Below are 8,647 nucleotides of genomic sequence, written 5' to 3'. Positions count from 1 at the left end.
CACCAGAGCAGAGGTTCCCAACATACTGGGCCTCGGAATATTTACTAATGGGCCCATGATGAAACAATATCAATTTGCAATAAATAACAAACGAAGTATGTAACTTTAGAGGCTATAGCATTACTAACTTGATATCAAGGCTTGTTTGTGTGTGGGGAGGATACATAGAGAGACATGCCTGATGTGTGAACATGCATGTGAACAGACCTATGGGAACCCTCTCAGTCTAACTTTATGTTTCAGGGTACTGATGCGGAGTGGAGAGCAAGCAGCTCCCCCTGGTGGCTAATCTGCAGTACTTATGCTTTAGCATGAAAGAATATGAAGGTGTGTAGATTTTTAGTTGTAAAGTTGACAAATTTCACGATAATAGAGCATAATATAATATACATTTTCATTTAAATAAATGCCATTTTTGTTCTATGCATAGTGCATTGATAGGGATTTAAATAGCCCCTATTATTTTCCCCCGATTTAGTGTGTTATATAGCTTTTGTGTATGTAATAAATGTACAAAGTACATAAAAACACATTTCACTCCAAATGGAGCTTTATCTCCCACAGCCATCCCACTTTTTCTCAACTGCCTGAAAATGGCTGGCCCACACTCCTGTTTGACGTTCCTCAATCAGTGATGTCACTGATTGAGAAAGCAAGCCCAGTTTTTCATATGTGCTGCCCATTGCTGCTGCCTGAGCAAGCACAGCCCGTCCAGTGGCTTGTTGGAATTTGGTTGACCAATCACAACAGAGTGGGCCAGCTGACCAATCAGAGCAGACTGGGCTTTTCAGGAAGGCGGGCCAAGAGCTCAGACAGAGTGTTTCAGAGGGAGGCAATGCAGCAATGGTCAGTATATAGAAACATAATATGTTTTTTTAAACATCAAAGCATGTAAACCTATTCGAGGAGACCCCAAGAGTACACATATGACACTGAAAAGGAGTATAATAGGGCCTCCTTAAACTATAAATTATTATATAGTATTTCATTAAAACTTGTATGTTAAAACCAGGGACCAGATGCATTACACTATGTGTAAATTCAGGACTAAAACTTTGCATTTCCTCAGATTTATACAGCAGGAAGCAACCACAGTTGCAGAGACAAATAAAAGAGGGCGCCCTGTTTGATATGTTGCCATGGGAAAGCGGAGTGCAAAAATGGCCACCAAAGACACCATCAAAAACTACAGAAGAGGATTAGGGCCATCGAGTTCTGAGTTTAATCTCAAAATTCTGAGAATAAAGTCAGAACTCAAATTTTTTCACATGTGGCCCTAATCCTAATCCTCCTCTGTAAAAAGACAAATAAAACTTATTTTTCAAAATGATTGAAAGATTGAAAGAAGACAATACAATATAAAAGCACTTGCGAAGCTTCTGATTTTTTTTTGGGCAATTTTCAACTCCTCATGGCCCGTCTCTGATGTGTCTGCTTGAGGATCAGAGCAGGACGGAGACGTTGGCTGCTGTTACACTCTCAGTCCCAGTGTGGTTGTGTGGCTCCTGACTGTGGCTGTAGAAAGGCAGGAAATGAGCCACTTCTGCCAGGGTCTGAAGGACGTCGTAGGTTACTGCAAACAGGAAGTAGGTGGGAAGCAGCCAACTGAGGCTGAAGACACAGTCACCTACTGGCAGAGGGACTGCAAGGTGTCTGAAAGGACAAGAGAAAGAGAGAGAGAAAGAGATTTTAACAATGCCAGATTTCAAAGAGCTGAATGTCAATTCAAAATTAAACATTCTCCTGGGAGAAGGAGACAGGGCTTTTCTTGGCACCCAATATATTCAAACATACCCTAACCTGAGGGACAGTGAATGACACACACACACACACACACACACACACACACACACACACACACACACACACACACACACACACACACACACACACACACACACACACATTTATTGTCTAATGTCTTTACTTTTGATATTATTGCTTTTTAACTTTTTTTTAAATATTTGCCATACAAATGGATTTACACAATGATATAAACCCATCCTAATATTGTGTTAATGCACATATAACTGTTTATTGTGTTTTGTCTGATGCTTTGACAACATTGTTATTGAAATGTTCATGCCAATAAAGCCCCTTGAATTGAACTGAGACCACAGACTCAGAAAGACTCTGAGCAGGTACAGGCTGAGTGGACACAGTCTGGGTGTGGAAACCGGGCGCCACAGACAAGACCTGGCTGCCTCGAGAGGACAGGCTGTGTCAGCTCTGTCCACAGAGACAGGTGGAGACAGAGCAACACTTCCTGCTTCAATGTAGCACATATTCTGACATCAGAACTCAGTTATTTACGAAAATTAAATGTAAACTCACAGATTTTGATACACTCTCTGACCAGACAAAAATGCAACTATCTACATGGAGAAAATAGTGTGAGTGCTGTAGAAGCAGCGAGATATGTGAGTGCATGTCACAGCCTGAGAGACAACCAGCACAACACCTAACATCTGTAGTTCATCTCCCCACAGTTTACTCTGCCTTCTCATTTAGTCCTCTACTTCATGTTTGTTTGCTTTTGTCTTTGTTTTCTTTCTTACATTTGACACAATATTTTACTTTACTCAATGAATTATTATTATTATTATAATATATATATATATATATATATATATATATATAGGGCTGTCAATCGATTAAAAAATGTAATCTAATTAATTACATACTCTGTGATTAATTAATCAAAATTAATCATAATTAACGGTGCCTGAACCGATACTTTTTAAGAAAGTAAAAAAAGAAAAGAAAAAAAAAGGAAAACTCACAGAATGTTATTTTCAATTCTAGTGACAATCTAGTGACCTACCAAATACCTAAAGCTGACTTTCATAAAATGACATTTTGTATAAAATGATCCACAAGACATCTAGAATATTTCCATTCGATGGAACTACTATTTCTAGTCATAGTTCCATTACTTTTATTGTGACTATAATTGCCACTGTTCATCGTACCCCCAACCGGCATGGTAGACAACCAACTTTTTGATACTTAAAGCTGCAGTGGGTAGAAAGCAAGAAAACGGCAGGATATGAAGTAGAGTGAGACCTTTTCCTGCGGTTCTCCCTCTTCCCTTTTTGTCGCATGGGCATATACAGTAGATTCGCAGGACAGCCTATAGGAACGCTCTCTCTCTTTGAAATGACCTGTGATTGGCCAAAGTCTCCAGTCACAGGCTAGATTCTCTTATGCCTAAAAACCGAGCCAAGAGGATTTGCAGGAGTCTAGTTTTCTCTCAGACAACTTGAATTACAACATGCTGAAAGATAATTATGGAATTTTTGTCCAACAGCACCAGAAACAAAGTGCCATTGCCTATGGGCTTTAGCCAATAGTGAAATTAGAAAATAGTGAAAAATTATTATTTTTCTTGAATAACATCACATTTTTTGGAATCACAAATAATTCTATATTCCTAAAATCCAAGTTAAGCTAAGACTCAAACAAATAAAAAAAGGACTCCTAATATGCAGAAAGGTTGCTTCAAATGCAAATCATACTCATTGTCATTGAAATATATATATATAAAAAATGATTATAGTGTGATTTTTTGCGAGATCTATCCCAAACAAAGATATTCTCTTTAGTCTGTAGGATAGGATTTGTAGGCTGGGACGCCTCTGGGGGGATCACAATACTTCATTCAAAATGGTTTGACACATATTTTGCTTTTGACAAATATTGCGCCCCCGCTGCGATTTGGTTATTGCACTAGTCCATATTGCGATTTTTGATAACATTCCGATTTATTGTGCAGCCCTAAAAGGAACATAAAAAACACGAAAATTTAAAGCTGTATGCATTGTTGGTCAAAGTGAGCTCTGTCTTACATCTGCACCTGCACTCTGGCAGCTGTTATTTAAGGAGGTGAAAACAGCAGCAGTAGTCACAGGAGTAACAGTACCACATTTAGTACTAATCACAGTAATAGACATTATAAATACAGATATGTGTTTACATTTAAATAGCACATATTATGCTTTTTCGTCTTTTCTGACCTATACATGTTGATGTAATGTTGTATTGTCATGTTAAACGATACCAAAGTGTCAAATAATGAGGTTAATGTATTTAGACGTGAGCCCTGCAGGCAGCTCGGGTTAGCTCTGCCTAGCGCTGAACGCTCTGATCTCATTGGATCTTATAGTGCGTTCCATTTGTACGTGGAAGTCGGATTTTCCAAGGTCAAAGTCGGAAAAACGCCCGCCTGACCTCGGATTCACCGAGTTCAAACTCCAACATGGCTGCGCCGTGCATCAACAGTAGTGAAAGCTGTAGTAACATACTGTTTATTAGCACTTCTTCGGGTGACTACACACGACAGTAAGCATGATCGGTCTGCATACAGTAAAAGGAAAGACCCTGTGTTAAAACTGGTTAAAAAAATAATAGCAGGAGTACAAAGACGGCACTGGTGAAAATTACTAACGCCCTTCTAACTGCTTCAGACAAAGGAATTGTCTCCATACTTGTCTTACTAGATCTTAGTGCTACATTCAACACTATTGACCATACCATCCTGTTACAGAGACTGGAACATTTAGTTGGCATTAAAGGAATTGCACTAAGCTGGTTTAAGTCTTATTTATCTGATCGATCTCAAATTGTTGCTGTTAACGATGAATCCTCCAGGCACGCTAAAGTTAGCCATGGTGTTCCACAAGGCTTAGTGCTTGGACCAATTTCACCTTATACTGTATATGCTTCCTCTATGCAATATTATTAGGAAACACTCAATTAACTTTCACCGTTATGCAGATGACAACCAATATGAGTTATTTTTGATCAGGATCTACCTTTAACGGCCAAAACAAACCTCAAGAACAGCCTTTTTTCAACTTCGTAACTTAAAATTAGGCACATCCTGTCTCAAAACGACGCTAAAAAACTAGTCCATGCATTTGCTACTTCCAGGCTGGACTATTGTAATTCCTTACTAGCAGGTTGCTCAAATAAGTCCCTTAAGACTCTCCAGCTGATCCAGAATGCTGCAGCGCATGTTCTGACAAGAACTAAGAAAATAGATCATATTTCTCCTGTATTAGCTTCTCTGCATTGGCTTCCTGTAAAATCCAGGATTGAATTTAAAATACTTCTTCTGACCTACAAAGATCTAAATGGTCAAGCACCATCATATGTTGAAGAGCTCATAGTACCTTATTGTCCCATTAGAGCACTGCACTCCTAGAATGCAGAGTTACTTGTGGTTTCTAGAGTCTCTAAAAGTAGAATGGGAGCCAGAGCCTTCAGCTATCAGGCTCCTCTCCTGTGGAACCAGCTCCCTGTTTGGGTTCGGGAGGCAGACACTGTCACCACATTTAAGAGTAAACTTAAAACTCTCCTCTTTGATAAAGCTTATAGTTAGGGAGAGAGGAGTTGCAGTGTTCGCCTAGACCAGCGGGGGAGGGTGTATAGCTACAAACATGGCACCCCTTCTCTTCTCTGCTTCTCTTCATAGTCGTCAGATTTATCTACCAACCCTGGCTCAGGTTTGCCTTGCACCAGCTCTTAATTATGCTGTTATAGTTTTAGACTGCCAGGGGACTTCCTTTGACACACTGAGCTCTTCTCTCCTCTTTCTTTCCATCTGTGTGCATCCATGTCCCAGAAATGCTTGTTACTAATTTAGCTCTGGAGAGCTTATTCCCCGGAGTCCTTATGCTTGTGACTATTATTGCCACTGTTCATCACACCCCCAACCGGCACCGTCAGACACCGCCTACCAAGAGCCTGGTTCTGTCCGAGGTTTCTCCCTAAAAGGAAGTTTTCCTCACCACCCGAGATTTCTCCCTAAAAGGGAGTTTTTCCTCACTAAATGCTTGCTCTTGGGGGAATTACTGGAATTGTTGGGTATTTGTAAATTATAGAGTGTGGTCTAGACCTACTCTATCTGTAAAGTGACTTGAGATAACTCTTGTTATGATTTGATACTATAAATAAAAATGAATTGAAATCATCATTTTGGTGCTGGTGATTTTCCTTTGGGGATGGGTAAAACCTCTTTGGGGGGTGCCAAAAATTCCTCTATGCAGGAAAAAACCCTGACATTGTAAAAACAGAGGGACTCACTGGAATCTATCTTCTCTGGACTCTCTCAGCATGATGAAGACAAACAGTCCCACTTCAGTGTTGAGAGAGAACGAAACAACTTTGTCCAACATGACAATAAAACCCTAAGAGAGAGAAGGAAAAACACAGGTGACTGGCAGAATCCCAGGCGAGTACTCCTTCATCATCAATCTCTTATCTTCTTTAACCATCACTATTAGTGTGTGTGTGTGTGTGTGTGTTTTGTCATTTACCCTGGGATCACACACTGACACGATAAAGATGACAAGGAATGCAAGCAGTGACATGAATCCTTTAGCCACGCTGGAAGAAAGACAAGAGAAGAAGAAGCATGGATTCAACTTAATTAGTCAAAGAGTTTCAGATAAATCATACATCACAAAACAAGCCTCTTCATCTTCAATTATGTGAAGGTGGAATTATTATTATTATTATTATTATTGTTATTTTAGTACTATCATAGTAATAATGAGACAGGAAGACCAATGGCTAATTTCAAGTTTTGTTTAAAAGGATAACGGCAACAACGAAACAAGCTGCAATGTAAGTTAATAAGGCAATTGTGCACCTTATATTTACGTTCACAAAAATGCTTGTTTTGCCACTGACAAACTCAGATTATTACCTTACAGAAAGGATTTCTTATTTGGGTGACCTCTCTGTTTAAGAGTAACATCCTTTTCTAAACATAAAAACATCTGCAAAATTGCTTTCGCTAAATCCATCATCATAAAATACACTTCATTCAAAGTTGACAGAAACAAAATAAAAGTATGAAAAGCCGTTTAGGTCGTCTTTCCAATCACAACTCTAGGTTTGGTTAAAATAAAAACAAATTTTACCAATTTACATGTAAAAATATGTTTGCTCTATACACACTAAAAATATTGCTTTTTTAAATGGAGTCTGGTGGGTTTAGCGCTAGCGATCTCAGAGCTGTTTCTGGTTAAACTAAAATGTCTTAAAGAGGGTTTTAAAAAGGCCTATCTGTGTAGGGATCCTTTTTATAATGTTGTCAGACACTTAGAATAATAATCTGAGCATGTCAGTGGCAAAAACAAAACTTTTAGTGTTCCAAATTGACGATGCACATTTGCCCTATAGGGTTACATTGCAGCCCGGTCTGCAGCTGCCGGGTCACAGCGTTCTACCTTAATACTGGACCAATTTCAAAGATTCCCATCAGTCACTTATACACAAAAACATAGGAAAATAGGGTCTGCCATTTTCACAGGGGACAGATCCTGCAGAGGCCACTTCCACAGAGCGCTTACTGATGTAATTAGACTTCCAACATATTATATGCATCTTGGAGACACGTGTCTTAAATGTCACCTCAGGAGGTGGTTTGAGACTCTCAAACCACCTCCTGAGGTGACATTTTAACATGACATGGCAGGAAACCCTAGTGCTTTGTGTACTGTATTCCATTTGGATGTGTCACTCCCAATGGCCTGTTCTTGTGAATGCTGGCTCTCTGACATGACTCACTAATCGTACACTTAAATTGAACGCAGCCATCATCAATGTTATTACTCAAACCTGTGCTTTTACTGATGATGTCGATGAAGTTGCTAGTAAAAAAAACATGATGGACTCTTCAGAAGAGGTAATTATCTTCACTTGAGTTTCTGCGTGCGAAAGTTGCCGGGCGACACAATCTTCTGAACATAGCCATACTGAGAAATACAGAGTGTTTTGTGGAGCTGATAGTCTTTTGGTAGTCATTTGGCTATGGCTTGAATGTAATGGACATTCATTATTATCAAAAAATTATGCACTAAAGCTTTAAACCGAAGATTAAACATCATGGCTAAACTCCAACAATGTATTTTGTATGTATATGTAGCTACTAGGGCTGTCAAACGATTATTTTTTTAATCACGATTTTATCACATGAATAAAATTCTATTATTTTGCATTTCAGAACTGTTTTTAAGTACATATTAACAATGGAAAGCCATTCAAAGTAAACTTTCCATTCAGAATCTTATTGGCATCCATTTCGGCGTCCACTCAAAACGTAACGTTAGCCTACTACTCTTTGGCCGGCTTGCAAGCCCAAACAAATGTGTGCCTGTTGTTTTGTTTCCGGTCTAGCTAGATCCAGTGTGGTGTTGTAGTTTTTCTAACATTACTAGTTGTTGCAACAGCATGTGAAAAAAACTACAAAGTTTGCTAGGCCAAAAAGAACGTTAATCTCGCGATAAAAAAATCGACGCCGTTAAAATGGGTTTGCGTTAACGCCGTTAAGAATGTGTTTAACTGACAGCACTAGTAGCTACATACTTTGTAAAGCTTAGATCGGGCCCGAAAAATCAAGCCCAACCCTACCTGAGCCTGTGCACGTTATGTCCGAGCCCGGCCCGCCCCCACACATTAACTATAATTATGAGCCCAAGCCTGATTTAAACCCGACAATTTTTTTTATATGTGGGCCATTATAACTGACTTCTCAACTACAATTCAAAGTTGTTTGAACTACAGAAATCTGTTTAGAATGATCTTAATGAATAATGCAACAAAGACGAAGCATGTAAACTGCATTGTTTGTTTGAAA

Source organism: Sander vitreus, chromosome 9, assembly GCF_031162955.1.
Source record: "Sander vitreus isolate 19-12246 chromosome 9, sanVit1, whole genome shotgun sequence".
In the NCBI taxonomy this organism is placed as follows: Eukaryota; Metazoa; Chordata; class Actinopteri; order Perciformes; family Percidae; genus Sander; species Sander vitreus.
Note: the sequence above shows the minus strand (reverse complement) of the source record.